Source organism: Myotis davidii, unplaced genomic scaffold (assembly GCF_000327345.1).
Source record: "Myotis davidii unplaced genomic scaffold, ASM32734v1 scaffold513, whole genome shotgun sequence".
Lineage (NCBI taxonomy): Eukaryota > Metazoa > Chordata > Mammalia > Chiroptera > Vespertilionidae > Myotis > Myotis davidii.
The window spans coordinates 2,549,314-2,564,403 of NW_006284436.1; the positions used below are offsets into that span (position 1 = coordinate 2,549,314).

General features: G+C 38.8%; 1 pseudogene; it reads right to left on the bottom strand.

Annotated features, from left to right (window-relative positions):
• LOC102763350 overlaps nucleotides 1–15,090 on the bottom strand; it is a 42,085-nt pseudogene that overhangs the window by 2,445 nt on the left and 24,550 nt on the right.

Sequence of the window (15,090 nt, forward strand, 5' to 3'; positions counted from 1 at the left end):
TTAGGAAGACCCATGGCTTCAGGGTGGAGAATGGGAGGGCTCCACCATGGGGAACAGAACAAAATCAGGGAGGCTGTGGCAATGGCCTTGGCAGAACCTCACACCTGAACCAGCTGAGTGGCAAAGCTATGGGGGTATGTGGAGGGACTGTCTAGGAGGCCATGGGACAGTAGAGGGAGAGAAGTATGTGGCTTCTAAGTGACTTTACACTCAAGGGGGTTTGTGTCTACCATCCTCATAAGGGGTAGGAAAGTAGAAGTTACCTGCTCACTTAGGACAGTGGTTCAATTGCTTGTGGCACACGTTTTATATCAGAATTTTCTGCATCTGCAAGTGAAAAAAATATAACTGCAGTGGCTTACACAAACTTGAATCTATTTCTTAGAGAGAGGGGGTTCATTCAAAGATGCTCCACTTTGACGTGTCCCTCATTGTCACAAGATGGCTGCTGCACCTCCATCCGTTATGCACTCAAGGCAATAGAAAGAGGAAGTGGGAAAGGCTGTGCCACCAATATGTGTCCTTATGTCAGGAAACAGAAGTATTTTATAAACGACCTCTCCCAGAAGACTTCTGCCTATTCCTCATGGACACGGGCTACCCCTACCTGTATGGAAGCTGGGATGGCAAATATTGTTTTTCTGGACTCTATAGAAGGTGTCAGAAAGGGAGAAGGGGGTTGGGAATGGCCACTCAACATCCAATCAGCAGTGTTTGCCACAAGTACATTTTAAGCCTGGGTTATAACTGAGGGGGGCAGGGGAAGTTGTGGAGGCAAGCATGTAGCAGGGGTCAGTCACAGTCATGAATTTTATGAAAGGTTTGCTGGGAAACTACTTTTAAGAAAATATATATGGTGCCTATGATTCCCCCGACAGCACGACTGAGTGATTTGCAATGTACTTGCATTTCATGGCCCTCGTTCCAAGAACTGTCACTCGCTCTCATGTCAGACACTTGAGTTGTTTCAAAATCACCAGGCTGGCCCACTATTAAATTACAGACACTTGCACACACAGAGATGTTTTAGGAGCCCCCAGTGTGTGGTGAGAAGTGTGCTTGCTCTTCTCATCGCTGTGGCATCAACACTATTGATTTGTTTGGGCAAATGCTTTTTTGAAAGACTGGAAGTCCAGGAAGATTAAAACTGCCCTCTGCTCCAGGTCTCTTGCCAAAGGTCTGGAGTCTAAATTCCTTTAAAGCAGTTTTACACACATGACATTATTTGATTCTCATGGCAATCCTGTAAAGCAGGCTCTGCCCACCATTTTAGAAGACGAAACTGACCTAAATAAATGAAATCATTTGCTTATGGCCACCTAGTAGAGTGTGGTGTTCAGCAGCCCTGCTCTAAAGGAAGACTTTTGGGTTCAAATCCTTGCTCCTTCTAATGCTGGATGACTCAAAAGACGTTTGGGGTAGAAGTAAAGCAAAGCCACTGAGAAATAAAGGAAGACCAGCATTGACCACTGAACTATAATTATAGTTTAGGGAAATATAGAAAGAAGCTCTTCTATATATCTCTGTGCTAACAAAGCACCTCAAAACGTAATCCCACACATCAACTAATTTATTATGCTCATGGATTCTGTGGTTTAAGAACTCAGACAAATCCCAGAGGGGATAGTTTGCTCCGTGATGTCTGGGCCCTCAGCTGGGAAGAATTAAGGGGCTGTGTGTGGGTTACCCCAAGCCTGAGGGCTGGAACTGATTGAAGACTCATTACATGTCTGGCTCGTGGGCTGAGATGACTTTAGAGTTGGACTCAGACAGGACTATTGACGTGAGCACCTATGCGTGGCCTCTCAAAGTGGCTTGGGCTTCCTCACAACATGGCAGCCTCAGGGTAACTGGCCTTTTCCACTGCTGCTCAGAGTTATTCTAAGAGACTGTGTTCCAGTGAGCAAGGCATGAGCGGAGTGTCCCTTTGTGAATCACATCGCATCACCCCCCTACCCCCCCCCCTTGTTTCTCACTGCCTTTGATCAGGTTTTCATTCAAGATTAGCTGTCCAATCTGATTTGGCCTTTACAGAATGAAGAAATTTAACTTTATACCATAGGATTCTTTTCTTCTGTGGGGGGTTTATTTTCTGAGGGCTTCTCGGCTGCTGGTTTCTTGGTAGCTGCAGCCTTTTTTCCACCAAAGCCTTTTTCTACCAACAGCCTTCTTCCCTTCCTTCTCTCCAACAGGCTTCTTGCCTGGAACCGCCTCCTTATCTGATCTGATTCCAGCATTCTGCTGCTGTGTTCACCCAGAGCTTCTGTTTCCTGGCCTGGTAAAGAATGGCGTTCCAGCTCATGGTGTTGGCATAGGGGTTTAGCTTCAACATGATTATCAGGTTTTTCAGTGGATTCTTCTTCAGGGACCTGCAACAAATCTTCTTGCATGGCGCTCAGAGGGCTCTTCAGATTGCTGGGCTTTTCAAGGTTCTGTATTGAGCTTCGTGTGCATGGGAAGGTTGTAGTTACTTTTGAGGGAGGCAGCTTTACTCCGGGTGTCAAACAGATCATCGAACTTTCGGGAAACACTGAGTCCAAATGCAGACACAGCCCACATGTCCCCCAGGAGCAAGTTTCAAAATGTTCAGTTCACTTACATTAAGCAGAGTAATTGCAGGGATGCCTCTGAAGGCGTTGATGATACCTTTGTCCTCATTATTGATGATGCAAGGCCCCCTGTGCTGGATATGACAATGGGTTCTCTTTTTGCCTTGCCAGCTCCATTCGGTGAGAGGCATGGACCTTTTGGATATCATGCCAGGCCTTACATTGCTTTTTAAAAAAAAATATTTAACCCTCACCTGAGGATATGTTTTTATTGCCTTTAGAGAGAGGGAGGAAGAGAGAGAGAGAGAGAGAGAGAGAGAGAGAGAGAGACATTGAAGTGAGAGAGAAACAATGATCAGTTGCCTCCCCAACACTGGGAGCCTTGAATACAGCAGGTAAAGTGACATTTTTGTCAGCTGAGGCTCCCTTTCGGAGCACACCGGTGTCAGGGATGAGCATACACCAAGGCAGGAACAGCAGAGGGCCATGCTCCCCTCAACCCAGTGGCTCCCATGGAAAAAAGGCCAAGGATGGTCACTTTTGCCATATTCTATTGGCTGAAGCAGCCTCAAATGCAACTAGACTCAGAGGAAGGAACTTCCTCTTAATGAGAAGTGTATCAGAATATTTGTAGCCATCTTTTAAAATCAGTGCAGAAGGCAATCTATATCAGTTACCTTTGTTTTAAATAGACACTGGGTAGAAAAATGCATTATGCTTTATTTTCAGAAGTTTCTAATCTTAAAATTTAAAACATTTTATTTATGTGACCCTAATACTATCACCTGTTAACTCTGTGACCCCGGATCTCTGAATCCCAGGTTTCCATGTCTTTAAAATAGAATACCTCACTTATTCTATCATCTAATGCCTACCTTACCGGGCTTCTGTGAGAAGGAGATGAGGCAATGTATGCAAAATGCTTTGAAAGGACCTGTTGCACATTTATTCAACACATACATCTAGCAGTTATGTGCCAAGCTTTGTTCTACCTGTTTCACAAAGATTGTTTCATTTAATCTTCATTTACCCTTAAAAACATAGACACTGTAATTATTCCTGTTAAAGGATGAGGGAACAGGAGTGCAGAGGGCAGTGTCTTGTCCATGGTCACATAGCACAAACATGGAAGGCCTGGACTTGAATAGAGCAATCTGGCTCTAGAGCCCAGACTCTCAACCACTCTGATGTATGCCCTCCCGGTAGAGGCCATACATCATGTGTAATTTATTGAGCACCCACGAGCAGCAGTGTGAGCCCAGGATTTTGGTTTGTACAAAGACTGCTCAGCTAGACCAGGAGTTTGCAAACTAGGACTGCGGTCCAAATGGGGACACTGCCATTCCTTATGCATTACCTACGGCTGCCTTCATGCTGTACTAGCAGAACTGAATAGTTGTGACAGGGACTGGATGGCCTGCAAAGCTGAAATATTTATTTTCTGGTTCTTTACAGAAAAAAAAAGTCGGCCAAACCCTGCTTTAGATTTTACCTGCAACAACCCTTTATCCTGGATTCCTTGGCATTTCAAAGATGTTGAACCCTTGTCTTGATTAATTCCTTAATTTAACACATGTTTATTGAGTTCCTAATATATGGCAGACATTGTTCTAGACCAGTGATGGTGAACCTTTTGAGCTCGGCGTGTCAGCATTTTGAAAAACCCTAACTTAACTCTGATGCCATGTCACATATAGAAATTTTTTGATATTTGTAACCATAGTAAAACAAAGATTTATATTTTTGATGTTTATTTTATATATTTAAATGCCATTTAACAAAGAAAAATCAACCAAAAAATGAGTTCACGTGTTACCTCTGACACGCGTGTCATAGGTTCGCCATCACTGTTCTAGACCCTGGAACTACTTAGTGAATAAAAGAGATGTGGCCCTTGCCTTCAGAGAGTTTATGTTCTGATAGAGTGAAGTGGGGGAAAAAGAAAAAGTAAGCAAAAACCAAGTGATTGTAGGCTGTAGTGACTGCTATGAAAGAAAGAACTAGTGCCTGGCTGGTAAGGTTCAGTGGTTGAGCTTTGATCCAGGAACCGGAAGGTCATGATTCTCATCATTGATGTTTTTTCTCTCTCCCTCTCGACTAGGATAACAAGTAGCCAAGGTCAGGGAGTAGATTTCTTATAAATATAAGCTGACAGTGTTCTAATAAGAAAGTACGTAGAGAGGAGCTACGGAATTGTCATCTCAGGGAGGAATGGAGAGCTTTCTAGGAAGTTCAGAAAAATGGCCTCTCAGTGCAGAGCTCAGGCTTCTGGTTGTGACAGTGACTTGAAAGGGAAAGTAACGTGGATGCAGACAGGGGGAAGCAAACAGTGAGTTCAACAAAAGTTGAGGTTTTAGGGGAGGGTGGGGGTAAGGGGGAGAGATCGACCACAGCACCTGTATGCATGCATATAAGCATAAGCGATGGACGCAGACACCATTTACAATAGCAGCAAAGAACATAAAATTGTTAAGAGTAAGCTTGACAGGAAAATGGCAAAACCTCTATAAGAAAATACCTCCAACTTTTGAAAGAGACAACGTAAACTTGAACAAATGGAAAGATATTCCCTGTTACTGGATTGACTAAATTTTATACAAATGTCAGCACTCCCTAAACTAATTTATAACTTTAGCCCCATCTCAATTAACATTACATGTGTTTTATATGAAACTAGCTGAGTTTATCCTAAAGTTATTGTGGAAAATAAGACATGATAGAATAATCAAGAAAAAAGAAAAACATGTAGGGGGGATGTGGAGGGGACAATTAGCCATACTACATTTTAAAATATCTCCTAAAGCCTCTATAATTAAAAGAGAGCCAAACAGGCTCATAAATAGGCAAACAGGCTAGTGGGCTAGAAAAAAATTAAAAAAACAGACCCCAAAACATATGGACATTTAGTATATTGTAAAAGATGTATCTCAAATAAACAGGGATAAGGTGAGCTTTTAATAAATGGTGCTGGGACAACTGGGTAACCAATTTAAAGAAAGATCAAATTAGATCTGCATCTCACATCGTACAAAAAAATTCCCAAGCATTTATTTATATCAAAAACTTAGATCCATAGAATTTCTGTATTATGTTATCTTATGTATAAGAAATGAGACAAAAATAGCAAAATATACATGTTAAACACAGGGAGTTCAGCAAGGATAGGTCAGAAACTTGTCTACAATATAAAGAATAAAATAAGAATTCACTAGCCCATTTTATTATTAATAATAAATTGAATAAATTGTTTTAAAACTGGGGGAGAACGGGTTGCTATTTCTTCCAGTTGAAGAAATAAACACAAAAAGGTGAAAATAAAAAATCGCCACAATAATGATCATTTCAGGTACGTTTCATCTATGAACATTAAAATAGGGGGTGGGGACAAATGCGGGATGAGAAGTGGGATTATTACGTAGTCTCAGTGTAACTTCTCAGAAAAGAACAAGTAGAGATGACGGGCACACCACTTTTCCAGAGTGATCAAAGTTAACACTACCAACTGTGGGATGAATTGGCCACTAAGAATTGGTAGAGCCCTAACCGGTTTGGCTCAGTGGATAGAGCATCGGCCTGCGAATATAAGGGTCCCAGGTTTGATTCTGGTCAAGGCCCAGTGGGGGGCGTGCAGGAGGCAGCTGATCGATGTTTCTCTCTCATCGATGTTTCTAACTCTCTATCCCTCTCCCTTCTTCTCTGTAAAATATCAATAAAACATATTTTAAAAAAAAAAGAATTGTTAGAGAAGGGTAAAACTTCTGAATTATGCACCAGTGAGAACTCAACATCATTTTTGTTATATTCTTGCCCCAAATGCATAACTTCAATTTAATTCTAAAGAACTATCAAACAAACCTATATTGAGGAACACTCTAGAAAATAGCTGGCCAGGATTCTTTAAATGTGCCAAGTCACGAAAGACAGGCCGAGGAACTGTTATGGATTAATGGTTGCGAAGGAGACATAATAATTAAATGTAATGTGCAATACCGGATTGGACCCCGGACCAAAAAATGGACATTAGTGGGCCAATTGATAGTTTAGGTAATACAATTGTATCAATATTAATTTCTTGATTATGATAATTATATCCTTCATATTTACGCAATCTGGGTGAAGTCCTGTATGTCGTTTTTACAACATTTTTATAAGTTTGAAATTATTTTGAAATGAAAAATTAAAAAAACAACAAGCCTCGTAATCGAATTTCTCCGTTGTGTATTGTGGCATATGCCTAAATGATGTGCACAATAACATTGTTTTCTTTTTCTCTGTGTAATTATGCAAAAAAAAAAAAAAAAAAAGCCAGATCTAGTCACTGGTTCCTTGGATGTTCTTTTGATATGCAGCAGAGAAAAGAAATGAGAAGTTCCCTTCTCATCCTCTATCCAGGATACGTTTTGGCTATTCACTGATTTTCCCCACAACTTATTAATGAAATAAACATCACTTTTAATTGGAGAATCTTCTTTTAATTGTAATCTCATTGATGTTCACAGCCGGAAAGGGATGAGTAAGGCTCACCTTCCCTAAGCTCCCGAGTTAGCTGAGCTCTCGGGGGCCGCTCCTGAAAATGCCCTGCACGGAGCTCTCCAGCCGTCACCGCCTGATCAATAGCGGTGCTGCGCGGAAAGTTATGTCTTACAGGATGTCAATATTAACCTTTCAAGTGTGCATCTTTTAAGATTTATTCCTCAATAGCACTACTAAATATATTTCATATGCTGCAGGAACTTATTTCTTACCATGAAAGGAAACTGACATTTCAAAGCTAGCTACCCTACACCAGGACACTGTATCTCCTGGAATCAGCGAGACATCTGGCCTAACTGGGCTGACAGGGGCTGCTCAGTGCTTATCCACAGAAGGTCTAAGTCTCCCTGGTAACCACCTCAAGGGCAAATATTTTTAAACCCACTGCAGCATCTAAGACCGTCTTGAGCACAGAATAAATGCTCAATAAACATTTCCGAATGGACTTCATCATGAATCTAAATGTCACCATTTTGTCATTAATTATTTAATTCTTAACTGTCTAACAGCTATACTTTAAAAACCAGTTTCTGCAAAGCAGGTACTGACTGAAAGTTTTCAAAATTTTAAATAATTTCATTTAATCCTTAAACAAATCTGAAAGATAGATAATGTTATCCTTTTTATAGATAACTAAAAATAGGTAACTTCCCTATAGTTGCTTGGCTAATACAAATGGGAGGCTTGCTATTTGCAGCCAGGCATAGTACCAAAGTGACACTCAGTCTTTATGCAATGTTACAAGGCACCACCCATGGGGGAACGGAACTTAGAATGCAGGAGGCCTCCGCATACTTCAGGTTCGTCCCGTAGATAGAAGCAACATGTGCTCTTAATCTAACTAGTCCAATAACTCAGCTTTCTAAGGGCATCTTGTGCCTGGGTAACAAGAAATAAAATTTGCAATTCTGTCCCAGGCACCAGAGTGCCAGTATTAGCTTCCTATTGCTACAGTAACAAATAGGCACAATCTCTAACATTTTAAGAATGGAAATACAATTCTAAATTATTTTATATCTTTATTCTAAATTAAATAGTCATGCTTTAACTGTTCATTAACATATTCACCTACCCATCTCCTCTCAAACTCTATTTGATCTAATAAAAAGTACACAAAGAAAAGCTCAATACCTCTAAAATTATTTATATTGACCTTTTCTGCTGACAGTAAAATAAAGTTAGATATAAAAAATGAAAGATAATCAACGAGTTTGGAGAAGAGCATTCCTATCTTTAACATTTGAATTAGAGAAGAAACCACAAAGAAAATTATGACGCATTTAGAATCCTGGTAGAAATGTTGCATGTAAAAGCTTGTGAGATGCAGCTAAAATCTTACTCAGAGGTAGATGCATGTCCATATGTAAAGATATTTTAAAATAAAAAGATACTGAAGAGAGAGGTAATCCTGCAACTGTGTAAGAAATAACAAAACAATAAATTATGAGTGTATGTCAAAGTAAGTGAAATGAAGAATAAAATAAAGTTAGAAACAGACACTAAAGTAAAGAACAAAGAAGTGACAGTAAGCACAATAAACTGAAAAGCTTTTTTGTTAAACAAACAGATTAAAAATAAGATAAATAAAACTTAGTTTGTATAGGTGAGGAAGATAAAACTAAATAAACAATTTTAGTTTAAAAAAGAACCTGAAGTCTAGATTCTTTGGAAATTTTACAAAACCATTTAAAAGTTTGATAAATAATGAAATGGACAATAGAACATTAGAGATTGCTAATTGTTTTAAGAAAACTTGAAAACCTAAATAAATCAATAAACATAAAAAATAGAACTGATTTTGAAAACAACTTCTTCTCCAAATAACAACAAAATAGTTTTATAGAAAATTTGCTATCTTTCAAAAAAACTATGTCTTATAAAATTTTTTTAAGACAATAAAAAAGGGGAAAATGTCTTGCATACTCTCTAAGTTAAGTGTTAACTTGGGTAATATAATCAGATAAAAATAGATCAAGAAAATAAAATTATAGACCAGATTTATCTATAAATATAGCTGCAAGAATCCTTTGTATAATATTACTAATTGTATTTCAGTATTGTACTATTATATATATGAAATATAAAATATTTTTATTAAATACAGTAAGGTTTACCTGCTTATTTGGTTTTGAAAACTATGCAAGCCTAGTTCATTATTAAGAAAACTCTATGTATTCTACCATATTACCATTGAATATATTAAGTATCTAAATATTGCATTTAGGTATTAAATTTATAATATATGCTGTCATATTTGTTAAATTAAATCAATACATATGTTAAGAAATTCATTATGTATATTACATTATGTATATTATATATGGTAGAACCAAGCAAAGATAATTTTATATCATGAAATCTCTTTATGTAGGTCATCAGATTAAAAGAGTAAAGAGAAGGGCATATGGTCATGTTCCTAAACACAGAAAAGAATATAATAAAATTTAATGCTTATTGTGGATTTTAAATGTCAATGGATGGTCGGATGGTTGGATGGTTGCTTGCACCAATCCAAGGTCAACAGGAATCCCCAACTTTGTGTGCAAGGAAGAAGGAAAATTTATTCAGCGCAAAACAGCTCAATTGTGATACAGCACAGCTGTGAAAACGGCATGCCGTGAGGCAGCCCTGGGGCAGGTGGCCCTGGGGCCAGGCCCTTCCCCAGCTAAGCAGCTCTGCTCTGACCTGCTCTGGTCTGCTTCCTTCTGCTCTGGCCAGACATTCTGGGGTTTCAGCTCCAGCCAGGGAAACAGTCTTCAGTGGAAAGGGATAGTGAGCTCCCAGAGCCACAGGGGAGATGATTTATATAAACAAAAGTCCCCTCCTCTGGTCCCTGATTGGTCCTTCCTCATGTTAATACAGGCTTCAAATTATCACCGTTTGATTGGTCTAAAGGGCATTGTTCTGATTGGTCAGAATGGAGCCTCTCCGTTTGGTTAGTGAAGAAGCTGATGAGGTTATATCTGTGCAGCTCCAATTGGATGAGGAAAGCCTCAGTTTTATTGTTTGAATAAGATTTCAGAAACTCCTGAACTCCTGTATCAGGCATGGCAGGGACACAGTGCAGGCAGGTAGTTCAGTGCAGAAGGCAGGTAATTCATTGCAGGCTTCTCCCTGCAGTATAGTGTGCATATGAGGGTCCTTGTAGAAAAGGCTGCTGGACTCAGTGTTTTTTGGTTTGTTTGTTGTTTTTTAATATGAGCTCAGTTAGGCCACCAGGAGTCCTCCTATTAGGTATCTTCTTTCTCAGGGTCCACATAAAAAAAGGGAAAGATCAAAATGCAAAACAAAGGAATCCTTTCGTAATCGGATTAAATATTATTCTCAAAAACTTACTGAAAACAGCTTACTTAGTGGTGCAACTTTAAAAAAAATTTAAAGTTAGAGGCAAATTTAGGATCTCTGCCATCACTGCTTCTATTTAATATTTTATTGGAGTTCCTAACCAACATAATAAGAAAGAAAAAGAAACAAAAATGGTAAGTATTGGAAATAATCAGGCAAACTCTGTTGCAAGAATATTATTTTCTACATTAAAAAAATCCAAGAGAATCTACAAAGCATTAGAAATAATAAGATTGTTAGAGAGAAGTTCTAACATAAAAATTTAGTAATATTTCTATATACCAGCAGCAACTAATTCAAAAATATAATTTACAAAATATAATTCCCAACAGCAAGAATACCTTTAGAAGATCATGAATAAAAGAAATACATTTTATTAATGGACATGAACCATACCTAAGTCAATGGAGAGATATATTATGTTTTTTTGTGAGGTTTCAATATTCTCAAATTTTTACTTTCTCTAAATTTATGCATAAATTACATCCAATTTCAATAAAATGTGCCAGGAAAAACGACTCCTATTAATGCTAGAACACAGATGGCAAATAAAATGATCAAGAATGCTTGCCGTGAACCTGCTTTCAAATGCCAAACCGACCAACAGACTGTCAGCATATACTGCCCTGGATAGAGCACTGTTTCCATAGCATGTGAGAACATCCTCAAGTACAAAGGAATGGAAGTGCAACAAGAATTCCGTGTTTTTCGGATTCTGTAGCACCCACAATTGCAGCCTTTCTCAGAGCCATTGGGTTAGTGCTGTATGCTGATAGCCACCAACTTCTGTTAAAGTTCTACTTTTCTGTGTAAACAAATCAGGAACTAATAGTGTGTTTTGTTTCCCTTCCTCCCTCAACCTGTAACCTATTAGAAAGAATGCAAAATTGCAGCAGTGATCTCTGATGAAACTCAACAAGGTGGCTCTCAAATTCATGTGAAAGGTAAAAATATAACAACTATGAAGCCAATTTTGAAAATCAAATGAGGGGGAACTTGCCTATAGAATAATATTTTATCAAAGTGATACTTTTTAAGAAATCACAGTATTCATGCATAGATTAAAAAAAATTAACCAATAGGTCAGCGTAGCCCAGCATTAGAGCCACAAATTATATAGGAACTCAGTGTGTGACCAGTGTGCCAATACTGGTCAGCAGGGAAATATTTCAACACTAAGTCAATGAGGTTGAGATAACTAGTTAGTCAGATGTACACAAATACAAATTTAGGTTTTTACCTCACACTTCATATTTTCCCCCCAAAGATTAAAGGTATGACAATCAAAATGTTAATTTTTTTCAGTAACAGTACAGAAGAATATCTTTACAGGCCTGTGGCAGGATCCCCTAAATAAGACACCGAAAGCACAAATCATAAAGAAAAAGAATTGATTACATGAAACTCTTCTGCTTGATCAACATCTCCATAAAAAAGTGAAAAGACAAGCCACAAACAGGAAGAAGATATTTGCCACATACATGACTGACACAGTTTTAGCATTCAGAACATACCCAGGACTTTTACACACCAATAAGTAGGAGCTCTGAGGTGACAATGGGCCATTTAAAAAGAAGGAAACAAGGTGACTAATAGCTGTGAAAAGATAGGCAACTTTATGAGTAATCAGGAAAATGACAAATTTTAAAATTTAGATATCTCATAATCATCAGACCTGAAAGTTTGACAAAATGAAGTGTTGGCAAGAAGTAAAGAAATAAGTATTTCACATACACCGTTAGCGGGAGCCAAATTACTTTAATGACTTTGAAAAATATTTTGGCAATTCCACTATAAGTCTATTCACCAGATAAACTCTTACACATGTGCACAGGGAGACATGTTCAAAAATCATCCTGGAAGCCTATTTGTAATAACAACAAATTGAAGGTGTTCCAAAAGTCCATCAGCAAGTAAATAAGACTAAACTTGGTGTATCCCTCAATGGAACCTTATACAGCAGATGAAATGAATCAACTACAGACAACTGTGTGACTAAGGTGTAAAAGTGGGTGCTTAAAGGAAAGGCTACAGAAGTATCCATACAGTGGATGACATTAATATAAAATTTTAAAACACATAAAACAGTAGTATGAATTTTATGGATTCATATACATGCATTAAATTCTCAAAAATATACAGGGGACAGATATACAGAACTTCCTGACTGTACTCGAAGTTCTGAAAAAGACTAGGATTTGGGTGGAATATCAAAGGAGTTTCAATTGTACTGAAACGTTTTATGGCCTCAAGAAAGTTTTAGAGCAAAATCAGCAACCTGTTAAGATTTGTTAAATATTGACAGTAGGTACATAAATGTTATTATACTACCTTTCTTCGGGTTTGAAATTTTTATAATAAAACATATGAAAAACAAAGATGAATTGCAAAACTATATTCTAATCCTCTTTTGTGTAAAGTTTTAAAAAGTGTCTATGTGTGTGTGTGTGTGCGCGCGTGCACACGTGTATGTGTTAGTTTGAAAGGGCTCCCCTAGTAAGTACTACAGATGGAGTCACTTAAACTATGCAAATTTCTTTTCTCACAGCTCTGGAAACTAGAGGTCCGAGCAGAAGATATTAGTTGAGTTTGCTTCTTCTGAGGCCTCTCTCCTTGCCTTGTCGGTGGCCACCTTCTCCCTGTATTTTCATATATCTTTTCTCCGTGTGTGTCTGTGTCCTAGGCTCCTCTTCCTATAAGGAAACCAGTTGTATTGAATTAGAGTCCATCCTAATGACCTCATTTAGCCTTGTTACTTCTCTAAAGGCCTTATCTCCAAATACAGTCACATTCTGAGGTACTAGGGATTAGGTCTTCAACCTACGATTTTGGGAAGAACACAATTCAGCCCATAATTCTCTGTGTGTGTGTGTGTGTGTGTGTGTGTGTGTGTGTGTGCGCGTGCGCGCGCACACACACACGTGATATTTTCCTACCTTCTCATCTTCTCCTCTCATGTTCAGGGTCCCAGGCCTGATGCAATCATCAGCTTAAGCTTGTCTGTTTCTTCCTTTTAGGAAACCAAGTCATATATACACATGGGCATCCCTTTTCAGCATCCCATGTCTAGCCCCAACCCAAACCCCAACACCTTGGTCCCATGACTGGGTACCTCCTAGAACCTTTCGTTCTTTTTTGAGACATTAACTTAAAACACTTCAGACTAACCCCCCAAAATTAACCATGCCGAGTGCACAGTGTAAAGAGCAATGGATCATACTGCTGTTTTACTCTGTATTTTCTTTCTTAGATGAGTCTCCTTGTAAGATTTTTATTTCTTTTGTCTCAGTCTTTATGTCTGAAAAAAAGCAAGAAAATAATCATTAGTGTGTAAGAAGTAAGAATATAAAGTCTATAAACATGGGCAAGTTCATTTTTCTAAAAAGTCAAATTCAAACGATCCAATTACAATACCACAAATATTGTAAATAAGACCATCTTTGTTTTGAATCTAGCTGAACAGTTTTCTATTCTACCTCAATGTTATTCAGCCCTTATGCACTGGGAATGAAAAAAATCCATGTCATTGACCTGAAGTGCTACAGACACATTTAGAGAATGAGAGCATTGTTAGAGGTGATGACTGAGGACATCTCCAAACAGTGGTTTAAAAATGAGCTCAGCCTGTGTTGCTTGTGTCTAAACTCAAATGGATGAAACAGAGGGGAACCCGTTTTTGGCAAGACTTATTATTATACAGATTTGGAGAAAACTCAGGTTAAATGATGGTCCCTGACATTGAACCGCTATGAAGCAGATCAGCCCTGTGTACCTCACTATAGCAATACAAATGTTCCAACCTTCAGGAGGAAACAGGGGGTTGGGAGGAGAAGGGTGGATTTTAACTTGGAATTCCTAATCTCATGTATTAAAAATACATATTATTAGCAGTATTCTGTGAGTATAGATAGGGTACAAATCCCTAAACTTGATGCTTGGAGTACATTTAATGACCGAGAAAAGACTGGGACAAAGTGTAATATGCATTCCCGCAAACACCCTCAGCTGTCTTCCAGGATTATTGAGTACCTAGCTCTGTAAACTCCTACTTGTTTCTTTAAAAATTGTTAAAAGCAGAAATGCCAGCATGTCAATAGCAGAGTAATATCCAAATCATATATTATTCCTTCCGAGAGGCTGGAAAAAGGCAATGTGCATCCCCAATGAGGACAAGACGGATCGCAGAGCTAGCGCCAGGCCTATGGAGATTTCCCCTGGGAGCTCATCTTTTTATCACATGTCACAGCTTCTCCCAGCCTCAACATGCTCTTTGGAGCCGACCACCTTCTCACCACCATTCCGGGGAAAGAGCTTTCTATAAAATCTACCCAATATAGGGCTGGCTTGGTCCCGGGCTGTGGTAGAATAAAATACCAAGAAAACATATCCAGCGCTACAGAAGCCCCCCACACCAATCTGAGGCAGTGACTTGACTCATCCTAACATCCAGATCAACAATTGGTAATTCGTGGTGATTACCTGATTTGGGTGGTTACTTGATTATATGAGACATTACTGCCTGTCAATAGCCCAAGTGTCATTCCCTTCTCATTGCTTTTGGTCTTCTTCATCCCTCTATGTGCATAGCTATGACTGCTTTGGAAACATGAGTGCACTCACTTGCACACATACCCCTGCGCCCTGTCCCCCCCCCCCCCCCCCC